This window comes from Parasteatoda tepidariorum, chromosome 1 (genome assembly GCF_982258835.1).
Source record: "Parasteatoda tepidariorum strain Cologne lab strain chromosome 1, Ptep-v5.0, whole genome shotgun sequence".
NCBI classification, from domain to species: Eukaryota; Metazoa; Arthropoda; class Arachnida; order Araneae; family Theridiidae; genus Parasteatoda; species Parasteatoda tepidariorum.
In genome coordinates this window covers 129879593-129896963 of record NC_141755.1, presented here as the reverse complement: position 1 = coordinate 129896963, position 17371 = coordinate 129879593, and the positions used below count along the sequence as shown (strand labels likewise).

The 17371-nt window shown below is 34.9% G+C and overlaps 1 long non-coding RNA gene across 1 annotated transcript in view; it reads right to left on the bottom strand.

Moving 5' to 3' along the window:
- The window catches only part of LOC147816954 (uncharacterized), a 111778-nt gene that overhangs the window by 66578 nt on the left and 27829 nt on the right, over positions 1-17371 (bottom strand). The window contains exon 4 of the long non-coding RNA XR_015429613.1: positions 14946-14997. This is a non-coding gene — a long non-coding RNA (uncharacterized LOC147816954). The remainder of the gene's footprint in view (positions 1-14945; positions 14998-17371) is intronic.

The window sequence follows — 17371 nt, the reverse complement described above, 5'->3', positions numbered from 1 at the left end:
ATATAAGTTTAATCAGTTATTTTTTTTGAATCAAACTCAAAGCAATAATGAATGGCAAAGACAGAGAACCAACTTGTCGAATGAAAAGTAAATTAATTTAGAAGAGAAAACATTTTTAAATAAAAACTCTTCTTGGTAGAACAAGTCTTTATTCCTTATTTACAAGTAGACAACAAGTTACAAGTATTTACAAGTACACATTTAATAAATTTTAAAATTACTTTTATTTAAATAAATATAGATAAAATTAAATGGGCATAAAATAATGAAATATATTTATTGCTGAAGAAATATATTTCTTGCCGAAGAAATATATTTCTTGCCGAAGAAATATATTTAGTGCTAATTAAACATCAAATTATTTTATACACTGCATTGAGTACTTTATGAAAATTATATATGATATGAATAATGAAAATTTATAATTTAAAAGTTACATTAGCTACTTTTAAGCTCAGAAGAAAATATTGTTTCTTTATTTATTTACTTATTCCTTTGATGTACTCGCCACTCTCACCAGTTTTAACCAGTTTCTCACTAATATTTTCATTCCCGCAAGCTTGGCGAGAAAAAGTTTCATTTTATTTTATAACCATCGTTGAACAGCTGACCCAATTTTGGGTTTACGACAACTAATGTTCAACTCTGTAGCCCTGCAATTTCGAACCTAATCCAGAAGACAAGGGAAAATTTGTACTTTTCGACGGAACTAATCCACATTTACGTTACATGGAGAGGAAGACCACGAGAAACTTCTACTGTCAGCCTGGCGGCAAGGGGACTCTAACTCATGATCCATCAGCCCTGTGGCCGGTGCAAGCCGGATACGGAATTCGTATTGCCCAGCCGTGGCTGGGATTCGAACCCGGTTCACCTTACGTTTTATCCCCAGAGCCATTGCGGCTCATCAATAAAGATTTTGAAGAAAAGGCAACCCCGGATAAACATCCTCAGTCTAAGGGGGGAAGTTAATAACTGGCACTTACCTTCGTCGCATAACGAACGCAAAATGTTTAAGTTTGTTAAAAATGTTTATTCCTCTGATAAAGTTACACTATTATTTTGAATAAATTGTTCTGAGAAAGTTTAACCTTTTATATTCTCTCCAGTGGTGATCACGCTCATCGCAGCACGCTAAAAGCAACCTTCTTGGAAAAATAATTAGATTATACTACGTGAGTTATTGGATTGTATACTACGTGGCGACGATTCAAGTTTGTTTTTAAGATCATTCGTTTGGTTTTATTATGCAATTTGTTCCCCTTAGAAATTCTTTTTTCGTTGTTAGTATTAATTTTAATATAAATTTAATTCTAAAATGAAAATACGTGTCAAAATTGCGTTAGTGCGTTAATTCGTTTAATTTGTTTAAACTTGTTATTAAAGTTGAACATTACAAACGAAATTGAGCAGAATCTTACTGAATCTCTATTTGCAAGTATGCTTTTTAAACTACCACTAAACATGGAAGAATAATATCACACTTTGGTTCACAGACAACAAATTCGAACAAATTCGCAAACTTCCTTCTGCATTGCAGTTAGGGGACGACAAAAACCGTCACAAATGCAAACGCTTGCAGGCACAGAACGCCAATAAATAAAAAACGGACAACCCTGAATAATTTTTGATAATAATGTAATAATTGATTTTAATAGTTATGTAATAATTGATCTCCACATTCTAGAACTCAATCTTGATGATTCGAGGGGGTGACCTCAAACATGCTAATTAATAAGTGCAGACGATATTTTAAGTTACGAAATCGGACACAAATACGTACTTTCTCTGAAAAAACATACTTTTTTCCCGACGGAATTGAATTTCTGATCTCCGAAATATAGGAGGCCCATAGCTTCGACAGGAGAACACTCCAAGGTATGGACCAATTAATGTTAATTTTACTTGTTGCGGATTTCACTATACATACGGAAACGAATTTCATAATTGTATTCAAAGAAAATTTCAGTTAGCTTAAAAAGTTTTCGAGATATAGCGAAATACGCTAAAAGTAAAAGGACCATTAAGCGCTTCTCTGACCAAATTATTGGGACCATATGACAAAAATTGCGTCTATATTTTGGGGGTCAGAAATCTGAATCCGTCGTTAACAAGGTATGTTTATTCATTGAAAGTACGTTTTTTGTATCTGATTTCGTAACTAAAAATATCGTCTGCACTTACTAAATACCATTTTTGATGTCACCTCATCGAACCATGAAGATTGAGTGCTAGAACGTGAAAATCCGATCATTAGATCAAAAGTTATTCAGGGTGGTCCTTTTTTTGTGCACTGCACATCTTTAAATGAACATTTTTTGAAAACCTTACAGCTACAACGTTTGCCAGCAGAAATACCAACAAATCTTTCCGTTAGCTAAGCGCCACTCGAAAATTTAGCTCAACTAGCTGATAAAATAGCCAAATTTAGAACGGATCGCCTACTAAATGTTTGTGTGATAAATAAATCCACTAGTTCAAATCTGAAAATCCACGAAAAGATTTTTCAACATCGAACTTGGTATATCAACACTTCGTATCGATGATAACGATAACAGGTAACACCTGGTATCGATGTAATAACACTTCGTCAGCAAATAACAGCACTTAGCCAGCAATTTGAAAGATTTTCTCGTGAGAGATCGCGCAATCGATCTCGAACAAGATATAATAATTTTCTTAGAGACAGATCCAGCTATAGGGAAAAGAAGGAACGTCTAAATTCAGTTTTTATCATTCGAAATTTTGTCAAAAAGCTAGGTTTCTCGTGTTCTTACAACAATAGCCAGAAGAACTAAAAACGGTTGTCGCTGGGACGGCGACAAGTGATCTAAATGCCGAATGATGTTCGTGTCGTTTAGTTGTATTTCATAAAAAGACGAATTAAAATTTTTTAGTGGATTCAGGTTTGGACGTGAGTAACTTGCCCGCCTCGAAAATGATTAGAAATTTGTAACCATTAGAATTTTTTAAAGCTAATAATTCAAAAATGTTGACCTACGGAAGTAAGTTATTGAACAGCATTAATCGTTCTTCGTAATTCAGAATTACGAAAGGACTGCAAATAAAAAAAATTTAATTACTCCATTGCCTATTCCAATTATTTTCAGAGCACTTAGGGCTGTTGATTGACCAAAAATGGCGTAAATTAATTGTCCCTTTTCTTTGTTTGGCATAACTACCGAAATGGATACTTTTTAAATAAAATAAATTTCAGGTGACGCATATTTTTTATTTTATAACCGGCGTTGAACAGCCGACCCCAATTTTTTTTTGGCTTACGACTACTCATGTCCTTGTCATTTTGAACCCAATCCAGAAGACTAGGGAACTACTGGATGAAGTATTGGGAGAAATTTTGCCTTCGTGGCAGACTTATTTTGACGGAACTACCTCGTATTTGCGTTACAAGGAGAAGAAAACCACGAAAACCTGCCCTGGTAAGATGGATGGCAAGGGGACTCCATAATCCGTCTACCACTGAGGATATTTTACGTCAGCACTATGGTCGATCGTGCCGCGTGCGGAAATCGAATCAACCAGTTGTTGCGGGGATCTAACCTGGGTCACCTCGTTGAAAGGCGAGTGCTCTATTCCCTAAGCCACCATGGCTCAGGAGGCACATATTAAATTTTCTGGGAATGAGTAAATTAACCTCAAAAATAAAGCAGGCGTATACTGCACATTACATCAATGCAACTGGTCCGCCTACACAGAGTAAACCTAGACGATTAAGTCCAAAAAATATAGGATGTTGTAAAACAAGAATTTCAGTTTATGCTAGAGCAGGGTATTCGCCAGCCCTCGGTGTCTCTATAGTCGTCTCTACTACTTAAAGCTTAGGAAATATTCAACCAGTTGGGGACTAAAGGAAATTAAACACAGCAACAACAAGATTCCCCAACAATAAGATTTCACCCACGCGTTTCATAACAAATATTTTTTTCAAAGATTGATATTGTCCGTGCTTATTTTCATATTCCAGTACACTCCAGACGACAAACAAAAAGTTGAGAACACTTTTTGGTTTTTCGAGTTTTGATCGCAAACTTTTCAGAGGTTCATTAATAAATGCAAAATTTATTAAATTCTGCGTTTTTTGGAGATTTGCCTTATCGCTACGTTAACCTCGGTGAAATCTTTATTTTTTTAGTGAATCAGAGGAACAGCCAGGGTACGTAGCCAAATCTCTCAACAAAAAATAAGCACCTTTTAAGTAGGGGAGAGTGGGGTCAATTGTAACAGGGTACGATTGTAACAGAGCAAAAATTTCGAGTATCGGGTTCTAGACTTGGTTCCTAGGTGGCGCACAAGGTGTATTTAATAAATATACATGTACACCCCTGCTGGCAACCATTTTTATGTACTTTTGAAAGAGTTACATCACAAAAGATATTTTCACGCTACGCAAGTACTTTTTTTGGTATTAGAATATTATATTGTAACAAAGTAATTTTGCTTAAACAAATAAAAATTATTAACCGAATATGTAAGTGGACACCTTAATTAACATTTCAATAAAAAAAGATTAGTTTTGTTAATTAACTAGCAATGTTTTTAACAAATGAAGCTGAAATGGCATCTTGGGGACGATTGTAACAATAGGTTAAGGGACGATTGTAACAGCTGAAAATAAATAATCTTATGTTAACAAACCATTACTTAACTCTTTAAGAACCACCAATAGTTTCCTATATCATTTATATTATGCTGCGTGTGCATTATTTTATGTGTCACCTTTCACGGAATAAATTAAAATTTTTAACCCTTTAAAGTTAAAAGTTTGACCCTTTAGGTCTCTGCTCATTATTATTTTTACTCCTAAAATATCACTACTATTTTGATCAAGAAAAAAATATATCACAACTATGATAATATGTATAATTAACTATGTTTCAGTTGAATTTGTGAACTGTTACAATTGACCCCGCAAGTGGGGACAATTGTAACAAGTGCACGACTGTCAAAAATTGTTAATAACTAATATAATAACATTTAAAATAAGGTATTTATTTTTTTTCTAGTAGAGGATAGTCTACTTTACTCGTCTGTCAATTAATACTAATAATATATTGGATTTTTGTTAGTTAAAAATAGTTAAGTAAAAAATGTTACAATTGACCCCACTCTCCCCTACTTATCAAGCACTCAAAAAATATTTTTAAGCACTCTATACTTTAAGAAAATGCAAAATAATTTTCAAAGACTTTACATGATGAAGATAAAATAACTAGTTTCTGACTCTTTTTCTTGATTATATTAGACACCATAAACAGATAAATAGATTTCGGTTCGATATCAGAAGGTGGAAAATGATGTCTGAAATGGTGAATATTTTGCAAAATGTTGCAGAAGAGTGCAATAATCTTACCGAACCCAGCTCAGTAGACGCACATGCGGATTCGCAAGTATTACATCAAACGTGTAAAATGATTGGCGCTTTCATACGCTATGGACCGACGGTACGTCACAAGAGATTGTGGCTGAATGATTTGCGAGAATGTTGAATAGAACAAAGTGAAAAACACGGCTTTGCATAATACGCTGCAAAATCGACATGGTAAAGAAAAAATCTCATTTTCGAAAGGAAAAATGAAGCACTTTTTAAAAATATCCAATGAAAAAAGCACCTTTAAGGGCTTTTAAAAAACGAAAATAAGTACCTTTAACCACTTTTTTAAAAACGCTACGCACCTTGACAGCACAAAACGCATGTTCGAGCCATATTTCAAAAATTAAACGAATATGGTTTAACAGTGAACGTATCAAAATGTCCGTTTGGAGTGTCAGAAATTTCGATTTTTGGATAATTAATAACTAACGATAGCAACAAACCTCAACCTGATAAAATATACACTATTTTAAGTTACCCGATTCTCTGATCTCTGATTTCTTAAGTTACCCGAGTCTCTGATTTCTTAATTTTTTGTGTTCTACCTGAACTTATTTAAATGATTTTTTGGAAGGCTCAAAGAGCGGAATGATAATCGTGTGATTAACTGATCAGAACAGGCCATGAGCGAATTTCAAAATTGCAAAACCCTTTCAGCAAACGCTACGCAGCTTGCGCATCCTAACCTCGATGCAAATTTAGAATTGTCGCGTGTATGCCTCGGATTTTGCAACGGAAAAATCTTTATTTCAAACAGAAAATTTACTTCTTCAACTGTTAGCATTTTTTGCACTAACTATACGAAACTGAAAAAAACGCTATAGCGCTTACGATAGGGAGTTGTAATCAAGCAATTCAGTTAAGTGCTCGAAATTTTGTTTTGTTCACAGAAAACAAACCACTCACCTATGCATTTAAGCAAAAGTGAGATAAATGTTCACCCTCGGCAAGCTCGTCAATTAGATTTTTTATCTCGGTTTACAACTGATATAGGATACCCAAATGGTTCTGATAATATAACAGCAGATGCGTTATCAAAAATAGCTTCTATAAACAATACCAAATCCTATAGATTATAGCAAAATCGCAGAAGCTCAGGAAAATGATAAACAATTTAATCGTTTAATCAATATTTCCCAAGATTTAGATTTTAAAAATGTAAATATGGCTGATACGAACGCTTTTTTTTATACTGCGACATTTCTACTAAAAATGTTAGACCTTTTATTCCAAGACAATTGCGTACACAAATATTTGATAGCATTCATTACTTATCTCACTCCAGTACGAAAGCAATTAATAAACTGATTGTTAATGGATTTATTTAGCCTAACTTAAATAGAGATTGCAATATGCGGTCTAGTTACTGCAGGCCATGTCAAAAATCATAAGGCATACTAAATCCCCTATTTTTTTTCTTTTCCAATAAAGTCCAACCGCTTTGACCTTATTCATCTTGATATCGTTGGCCCATTGCCACCATCCAAAGGATTTTCATACTGCTTAACGATGATCGACAGACTTACTAGATGGGTGGTAGCTGTTCCGATTACAGAAGAGGCGGTAGCTGAGGCTTTATTTAAAAGCTGTATTTCTCGCTTTGGTAGGTAGGTACTTTATTTACCTCTTACTAGAGCTACACAATGAGCTATTGGCGACGGTCTGGAAAACTTCTCTGAGGGTGATCCGAAGACATACCATCACAAATTTGATGGCTCTCCTGCTTGGCAGCCCGACGACCTGCTCTCGAACTAGAGCACTTAACGGTAGAACAGTTTAACGAGGACCGATACCGCACAGTCTCGGTCCCTACGCAGGCTGGTCAAACGGGTCACCCACCCGCTTACTGAACGCAGCGAGTGATGCTTGAGTTCGATGTTCTACTGGGAAACGTATCTTTATGATCAGTCCACTGCGGGACTGCCCGGTTTAGGTCACCTTCAGTGATAACGATCGACCAGGGTCACCAGTTCGAGAGTAGACTCTTCAAAACTCTAGCACATCTCCTGGGCATCATCTGGGATCCTCACCTTACCATCCTCAAAGTAATGGAATGATAGAACAATGGCACCGACCCTTGAGAGCTGCCCTCAGCGCCTACAATGCAGACTGTGGGGAGAGTAGAAATCGACAATGCCAACCTATATTTATCAAAAGGTACCTCAAGATTGGATCTATTGAATTGATGTTTGATAATCGCAATGTTAGTTAAGCCATACTACTCCGCCACCAGACTTTTATCAGGGATACAATTCGATGAATGGATACTACTAGGACTGTATTAAGTTTCCCGGATTTTGAGCATTTGTGGTGAGAGTTGTATTCAGTTCATGGTAGTGTATGTGGTCTCTCCTGTGTTGCTATTAACAGTCTAGAGCAGGGGTTTCCAACTTGCATGAGACCGGGGGAAACAATTAAAAACAAAAATCAAATGGTGGGCAGCAACTTTATCAAAATTTTATGCAGGACTCTTTTACGTTTGAAGGAACATTAAATATTACTGTCAGATTTTTACCAAGTTGCACAAAACAAAAGTATTGAATTACAAATTAAAATAAGAAGTAGATTTTTAAAAATATTTAATTGTTATTAATAATATTTTAAAAAATATTAAATAAATCATAAAAATTCGGACTACAATAACTTTAATGTGCACCTATGTATTAAACAATTTATGTGCAACAGATATCTAATTGCTAAGATATAAAACTTTAAAAAGGTTAGTATTAAAACTTACATAGTAGCACACAAAATGTTCAATGAGAAAATTGAGGTTTGTCTGCTGCAACCACCAGAGAATAGATATTTACATTTAAAATTTACAAATGTGTGTGTAAATATTTTCGTCCTAAATCAGTGGTTTCAAAAAGTTAAATCGGAGAATTTCTTCACGAAAATTTCTGATACACGCATGCTAAATTATATTCACAAAATACGAAAAAATAAATAAATAAGTAAATAAAAAAGAGCAACATACACAATTATTTTTGTATTTGAATAAATATTTTCTTGGATGCAAAACCTGAGAAATAAATTTTTTTTGCTCCATTGGTATGTTAAATTTCACAGAAACAAAGAAATTAGGTTCTTATTAACGAGAAAAGTATTTTAAACCCATATAGATTTCTTACGAAAATTGTCCGTAAAAAATGACAACTAATATATTTTAGTTTGAGGGCCACAAAAAAAGGCTTTGTGGGCCTGATGCGGCCCCCGGGCCGCCTGTTGGAAACCCCTGGTCTAGAGTGCGCAGGATCACGTTGTGTGATCCTGTCTTTTTATTTTATCACCCTCCCTCTGATTTTATATAAATTTTTAAAGTCACATCACTTTTCCATTATTAATGGTGTTCTATTCCCCATAGCAATTTATAAACTATCTTCATGATGAAAAACGCGGTTAAGTGCTTATGATCAAGCCAGATCATCATTTCTTTAATAATTAAAATTTTTTAATTCTTTTAACTTGTTCGGTGATAATTTCATTTTATTGCTGTCATATATCAATATCAAAGTCAGTGTTTACATTCTTATTAGTTTTTTATTTTAATTCCACTTAGGTTCTTGCAATGCTTTTTTACATTATCTTACACACGTTAGGGCTTTATATTTTTATTTTGGGTTCAATTTTTGCTTGCCATTAAATTGTTTTTATCATGTATCTGTGTTTTACTATCTTACAACTAATATTTCTTAACTATCCACATACATTTGTACAATGTTCTGTTACATATTTATACATAGCTTAGGGTCATCACTTAACTAGATTTGCTGGATTACTGGTTGAAAATTATTTTGCTACAATATTATCAACGGGACAGTCCCAGGCTATATCATCTGCTGCTGTTACCAAAAATACTTTTAACAATTTAATCTTTCCTTAAGTTTACAACTTTTTCGTCATAGCGATGTCCTATACTCAATTAATTTTTATTTACTATCCCTGACCAAGTGTCAATTTGTCAATAGCAATTATTAATTTTACCAATTTTAATCATGTCTTAAACATTTTTTGTATTTACCAATGTTTCTATATTGCGTTCTCTTTTCTAACTGTGCTTAACACAACTCAACATAAATTTTCTGAGTTTTATATCCCTCACTAGTAGGGGATCAACTAATTTAGCCTGTTTTCTATTCTTAGCCTTTCATAGTCTAATACCATCTTTTTTATAGATAAAATTTTGTTCACATGCCACCACTGGTAGCACCGTTACATATTCGGCTTTTGTCCCGTTTGGTCTATTTTAAACTAATTTCGCTTCGACCACCGGCCCCACTCTTTATCTTTTGAGTTTTCATAGTATTTTATTGTTTTAGTAGTCTGTTTAATTTTTAGCTTAGTATCACATATCAAAATTTAAAAAAACTTCATACTCGCTCCGACCATCGGACCATTATTTAAATTTGCTTTCTTTTAGGTTCCTATAATATCTGACGCTTATCTAACTAATTATGATACCAATCAACCAAATTAACGTTTTTTATACTCGCTCCGACCTCCAGACTCAATTTCTATTTTCTTGTTTTTTACAGTTTTAACAAATATTGGCTGCCTGTACTCAATATATTTTGTTCCTAATCAACATAACCAATACTTTCCCCACTCGCTCCGACGGCCGGACCCATTTTCTAACGGTTAGTACTAACCATTTAAAATTTATTTGAATAAGAACAGCATTCAGAAAGGATGTTGCATGTGAAACAGGAGAAGTTTATCAAAGAAATGTTTTTAAAAAAAAGCTTTCTGGATATATATTTATTCTACAATTATTAAGTTTTGCATTTTTAATATGCATTGCGAAAGATTCTTGTAAGTAACTATTTTTTGATGTATGATAAAATATCAACGAGAAATGTTGCCATAGCTGTATGGCAAAGGTGTACTATGCCTATGCCTATGGAAGAATAGTGCCTATGGAAAAATATTTCGTCATAAGCTGTAGCACATCTTAGTTTTATGGCAGAAATTTGCCATATAAAAAATTTGCCATAGGATATTCCTATGGGGTTTTGCCTACGGTAAAATTTTGCCACACACTTTTCCCATATACGTATGGCAAAATTTTGCCATACATGTATGGCAAAAGTGTATGGCAAAATTTTGCCATAGGCAAAACCCCATAGGAAAATCCTATGGCATTTCTTATGGCAAACCTATGGCAAATTTTCCTAAGGGCAAAGTGTCATATTTTTTTAAAAAAAACTAAAAGCTATTTTGGCTCTAATTTTTATTCTGGTGGAAGTTATTTTTTTTAAAGCAATTTTATACAACGGGCTAACGTTTTAGGGCATAACTCAAACTTGTGGTGCAGTGGACAAAAATTCTGTAAGATTTTTTTAGGCATACAATTTTTCGGCGCATGGCCCAAATTAAAATTTTGGAGAAATGGTTTGATGGGTTAAAGATATCTTATACTAAGCTTAACATTTTGAGGAGTAATTCATTCGTGATTTCTGGGTCAGAAATGAGCTAAAACTAATTTTGGATATAAAACTTTTTAGCGGTCAGGCAAACGGTATTTTTTAATGGGATAACGTGCTTTTACGATTTACTATAAAATGGACTGACCTTTAGCGGCAAAATCCAAACTTGTGGTTCCTAGGTCAAAAATTAGCTTAGCCCCTTCCCTCTCTTTCCCGTCAAAATCAAGGGATCAGCTTTCGTCTCCCACTTCTCGTGCCCGTGATACTTACGGGTTATACTATACTTATTTATTTTTTGTAGTTTTTCAGGCAGAAGGGATCAAAAAAAAGATAAGCAAAAATAAATAAAGTTTTTAGTATTTTTTGCATCGCCAGTAAAAACACATAAAATTCTGTTGTTGTTGTTTCTAATGCTACTGGCTAATACCAACAGGTGAAACTAAGCGAGGTGGTTCTAGGCGTGGTGAAACTAAGCGAATTTTAGGCAGAGGTGCGTTTCTTGTGCTTCAGTGGCGCCATTTATGGCCAAACATACGCACATACACACATCACACCCCAATTACAGAGTGGACGCATTTATTCATCCACAGGTCGTAGATTTGACCTGAACCAGAGAACGATCAATCTCCAATTCAGCACTTCCAGAGGTATGATTTGTTTTGGGAACATAGAAGACTTTGTGACCCGACAGATTTACCGTGCATTAGTCACCATTTACTACACGGGGAGTCTTCTGCTTGCGGTGCTCGAACTCATGACCACTTGGGCATTTGACCTAACAACCAGGATATCCTGGCCCTACTTCTAAATGTTAAATATTTTCAATTCCTACTTAGAATCAAACTTTCACGTGAAAGAATTTCAAAAAAGTTTTTATGTATGTATACGTATTAACCAGTTTCCTTACAGCGCAAAATGACAAAACAAAATTTTAATTTTTGAATGAAAAATATTAATTCTCAAACCAAATTTTCTTCTGTGTTTGCAATATATCACAAATGTAACACAGTTTAGTCAAAAACAGGAATAGATAGAATTAAATAGGATTAGATAGATAAAATTAAATGGGCATAAAATAATGAAATATATTTATTGCTGAAGAAGTATATTTAATGCTAATTAAACATCAAATTATTTTATACACTGCATTGAGTACTTTATCAAAATTATGTATGATGCGAATAATGAAAATTTATAATCTAAAAGTTACATTAGCTACTTTTAAGCTCAGAAGAAAATATTGTTTCTTAATTTATTTACTTATTCCTTTGATGTACTCGCCACAGTTTTAACCAGTTTCTCATCAATATTTTTACTTCCGCAAGGTTGGCGAGAAAAAGTTTTATTTTATTTTACAACCGTCGTTGAACAGCCGACCCAATTTTGGGTTTACGACAACTAATGTTCAACTCCGTAGCCCTGTAATTTCGAACCTACTCCAGAAGACAAAGGAGCTCCTGGATCAAGTAGTGGGAGAAATTTGCACTTTTCGACGGAACTAATCCACATTTACGTTTCATGGAGAGGAAGACCACGAGAACCTTCTACTGTTAGCCTGACGACAAGGGGACTCTAACTCATGATCGATCAGCCCCGTGGTCGGTGCAAGCCGGATGCAGAGTTCGTATTACCCAGCCCTGGCTGTGATTCTAACGCGGTTCACCTCATTGGAAGGCGAACACTCTGAACCATCGCGGCGCATGAGTAAAGGTTTTGAAGAAAAGGTAACCCTGTGATAAACATCCTCAGTCTAAGGCTGATTACAGAAGAGACGGTAGCTGAGGTTTTCTTTAAAACCTGTATTGCTCGCTTTGGTAGGTAGGTACTTTATTTACCTCTCACTAGAGCTTCACAACGAGCTATTGGCGACGGTCTGGAAAACTTCTCTGAGGGTGATCCGAAGACATTCCATCGCAAATTTGGTGGCTCTCCTGCTTTGGCAGCCCGACGACCAGCTCTCGAACTAGAGCACTTAAGGGTAGAACAGTTTAACGAGGACCGATACCGCACACCCTCGGTCCCTACGCAGGCAGGTCAAATGGGTCACCCACCCGCTTACTGAACGCAGTGAGTGATGCTTGAGTTCGGTGTTGTACTGGTATCTTTACGATCTGCGGGACTGCCCGGTTTAGGTGACCTTCAATGATAACGATCGACCAGGGTCACCAGTTCGAGAGTAGACTCTTCAAAACTCTAGTATATCTCGTGGACATGAAAAGAGTTGATCCATCCTCAAAGAAATGGAATGATAAAACAATGGCACCGACCCTCGACAGCTGCTCTCAAGGCCTACAATGCAGACTGTGGGGAGAGTAGAAATCGACAATGCCAACCCATTTTAATCAAAAGGTACCTCAAGATTGGATCTATTGAATTGATGTTTGATAATCGTAATAATAGTTAAGCCATACTACTCCGCCACCAGACTTTTATCAGGGATACAATTCGATGAATGGATACTACTAGTTAGTGTTAAGTTTCCCGGATTTTGAGCATTTGTGGTGAGAGTTGTATTCAGTTCATGGTAGTGTATGTGGTCTCTCCTGTGTTGCTATTAACAGTCTAGAGCAGGGGTTTCCAACTTGCATGAGACCGGGGGCCACAATTAAAAACAAAAATCAAATGGTGGGCAGCAACTTTATCAAAATTTTATGCAGGACTCTTTTACGTTTGAAGGAACATTAAATATTACTATCAGATTTTTACCAAGTTGCACAAAACAAAAGTATTGAATTACAAATTAAAATGAGAAGTAGATTTTTAAAAATATTTAATTGTTATTAATAATATTTTTTAAAATATTAAATAAATAATAAAAATTCGGACTACAATAACTTTAATGTGCACCTATGTATTAAACAATTTATGTGCAACAGATATCTAATTGTTAAGATATAAAACTTAAAAAAGGTTAGTATTAAAACTTACATAGTAGCACACAAAATATTCAATGAGAAAATTGAGGTTTGTCTGCTGCAACCACCAGAGAATAGATATTTACATTTAAAATTTACAAATGTGTGTGTAAATATTTTCGTCCTAAATGAGTGGTTTCAAAAAGTTAAATCGGAGAATTTCTTCAAGAAAATTTCTGATACACGCATGCTAAATATATTCACAAAATACAAAAAAAAAAAAGAAATTAAATAAAAAAGAGCAACATACACAATTATTGAATAAATATTTATATTGCATTTGAATAAATATTTTCTTGGATGCAAAACCTGAGAAATAAATTTTTTTTGCACCGTTGGTATGTTAAATTTCACAGAAACGAAGAAATAAGTTTTTTATTAACAAGATAAGTATTTTAAACCCACATAGATTTCTTACGAAAATTGTCCGTAAAAAATGACAACTAATATATTTTAGTTCGAGGGCCACGAAAAAAGGCCCCGCAAGCCGGATGCGGCCCAGTTGGAAACCCCTGGTCTAGAGTGTGTAGGATCACGTTGTGTGTGTAAATGAAACTGAGAAGCAACAGCGCGAGGAGGACGATGACTCAGTCATAAATAGAAAGTAAACTTTTTAATGCGTACCATACATAAAGGTATGCTTCTTCATAGCACGTCAGCAGGTCACAAATATGGGAAATGCAGAAATCGACAATGTCAGCTTTCATCTATCAAAAGTACCTCAAGATTCCATCGAGTTAATATGTCTAACAGTGAATTGATGCTTAATAAACGTAGTTATAGTTATGCCACAAGACCATTGGTCAGCCTTCTTACCGGCTATTCTCTTGGGCTTTCGAGCTGTATATATGGAAGATTTACCTCCTTTTCAAATCAGACGATATGATCGTTCAAAAAAAGTACGTTTTTGTGTCTGATCTCGTAACTTAAAATGGATGAATTATTGTTTGAACAAATTAGCATGTTTGAAATGACCCCCTTGAATCATTCATATTGAGACCAAGAGAGTGAAGATCCAATCATCAGATCAAAAATTATTCAGAGTGGTCCATTTATTATTTTTTTGTACACTGTAAATCCGAATTCTTGTTAATAGCTGCAGTAGTTATCCATTTGTGTTGTAGTTTAAAAAAAAATATTGAAAAATTTTAATTTTTGGTCAAAACACGTAAAGGTATCAAAATAAATAAAGCATGAAAATTATATTCTTACCTGTATTTTGTTGCTCTACGTTATTCAGCTCAATCGACATCATAACTCTTTCCTATAACAAAAATAGGTGCTATAGTAGAACCATACTTCAAAAAGAGCAGTCTATATCGCACACTAAAAAATGCATGGTGTGTCACAATTCCATTTATAATTTAAAAGTTGCATTCTTATGTGCTTTTATAATCTTAAACAAAAAAATATTTAGTTTCTTAATTTATTCCTTTGCAGTGCTCGCCACTCTCATCAGTATTTTTACTCCCGCCAGCTTGGCGAGTAAAGGTTTTTTTTTAATTAATTTTATTTTATAACCATCGTTGAACAGCCCACCCAATTTTATGGGTTTACGACAACTAATGTTCAACTCCGTAGCCTTGTCATTTTGAACCAAATTCAGAAGACAAGGAAACTCCTGGATCAAGTATAGGAAGAAATTTGCTTTCGCGGAGGACTTTCTGATGGAACTAATCCGCATTTACGTTACATGGAGAAGGAAACCATGAGAACCTCCCACGGTTAGTCTGACGGCAAGGGGACTCTAACCCGATCTGTCAGCACTGTGGTCGGTACAATACAAACCGGATAAGTAATTCGTATCGACTGGGATTCGAACCCGGTTCGCCGAATTGGAAGGCGAACGCTCTATTCCCTGAATCATCGCGGCGACTCAGGGAATAACTTTTGAGGGAAAGGCAACTCTGTGTTAAACATCCTCCGTCAGGTGAAGAACTAGCACTCATAGTTTGACTATAGAAAGAACTCCCCTCGGCACGAAGTTTACAGCAGTCTGCTACTTTGGTAACAAGAAATAGTGCACCTGGAATAAAGGAGCTCCTTTTCTCCCTGGTTCTCTTTCTCTCTCATTGACCCGAGTCACCCAACACCCATACTTGAAATAGTTAAACGTTCGTTCCAACATTTGATTTCTAAGGAACTATGGTAGAAACTATGATGAACAAACCATCAAAACAAGTTGCTATTCTTGTGTTGGACCATCATAGATCGATCAGAATTTCTACAATGGGGTTATTGTTACTTATGTTGGTTACCAACAAAAAATATAATGGAATTATTGATGGTTATTGATGATGGAATTATCGTTGGTTACCATCATGATTATGTTGGTCCATCAAGGGAAAAGTATCAAAAATTTTGACTTGGGTAATCTTTTTGGGTAAAAAGTTTTGTTTGGTTAGAGTAGGCCATGGCTCGCCAAACTTTTTTGATCATGGAATTTGCATTTATATGCATTTATTTGCATTTATATAATTTTCCGAAATCTCCATCGACCCCCATAAAAGTGATTTTCTGTTAATTAAAATAAAACTCTATTAGATACGGTGTTTGTACATTTATTTTATGAATTTAAACATTTATTAAAGTAATAGTACATTGTGTAACAATAGTTTTATGAGAAAATAAGTAAAGTTACTACAGATTTATTGCTTCTTAATCAATGAGATGGGTGTGCCTAGTGTTTTTTTGCAAAGTTCGCTATAGTGGCTTCAAAATTGGTCAATTTTAATCTTAAATTCCCTCAAAACTCCACATATATTTCTGTACTTAGTTAAGATTGAATTTGCGTAACTGAAACCGGCTTCAACCTTATAGGAACTTGTAAATTCTAGCATAAATGGCTGAGCTATTTCGTAAAGTTTTACATATTTTTGCATTATATTTATATTTGTCCAAAACTTGCTTATTGTTAAACTTTTAAAAAGCGTCTTTGCTTCAAGATCCGATAATAATTCAGCAAGCTCATCTTGCAGGTTGATATCCACGTTTTCAATTTGAGCAGAAAATGGCACAATAATCCAATCAGGGATGTCAATGTTTTCCAAATCAACAAAGCGCAGTTTAAAATCGTCGCTCAAGTTTTGAAGAGTACCTGTTTATGTATAAAAGTTTTAATAATGACACTGCAAATATTCAACACAGTTTGCAAAGATAACTGAAACTGTGTATGATATTTGCGTTTGTAACGTCAATGTTCGTCACACGTGACATTTGGACAAGAGCACATTGACTTATAAACTAGTGCAGAGCTCGTATAATATAATAGTGCAGAGCTCGTGCCACTGGTACGTAAATACTTGTTTCACCCGAATAAATATACGTTTATTAATTTATGTTTTATAAAGAAACTGATATTAAGAACTGATATTCGCAAATTTTATATACTGATTTAGGTATGTGTGATTCGCGTATTAAGAACTGTTTTTTCTTTGACCCCAATCGACCCTTCCGATTCGGATCGACCCCCATTCGACCCACTGGTTCAGATCAACCCCCACTTTTGTTACAAAGATCCCTGGGGGTCTATATAGACTACTTTGGCGACCTCTGGAGTAGGCTAATATTTTCTCGTGGTGAACTAACACTAGGAGGTAAGATTTAGCTTTGTGGTAGCCAATTTCACAATTAAACCC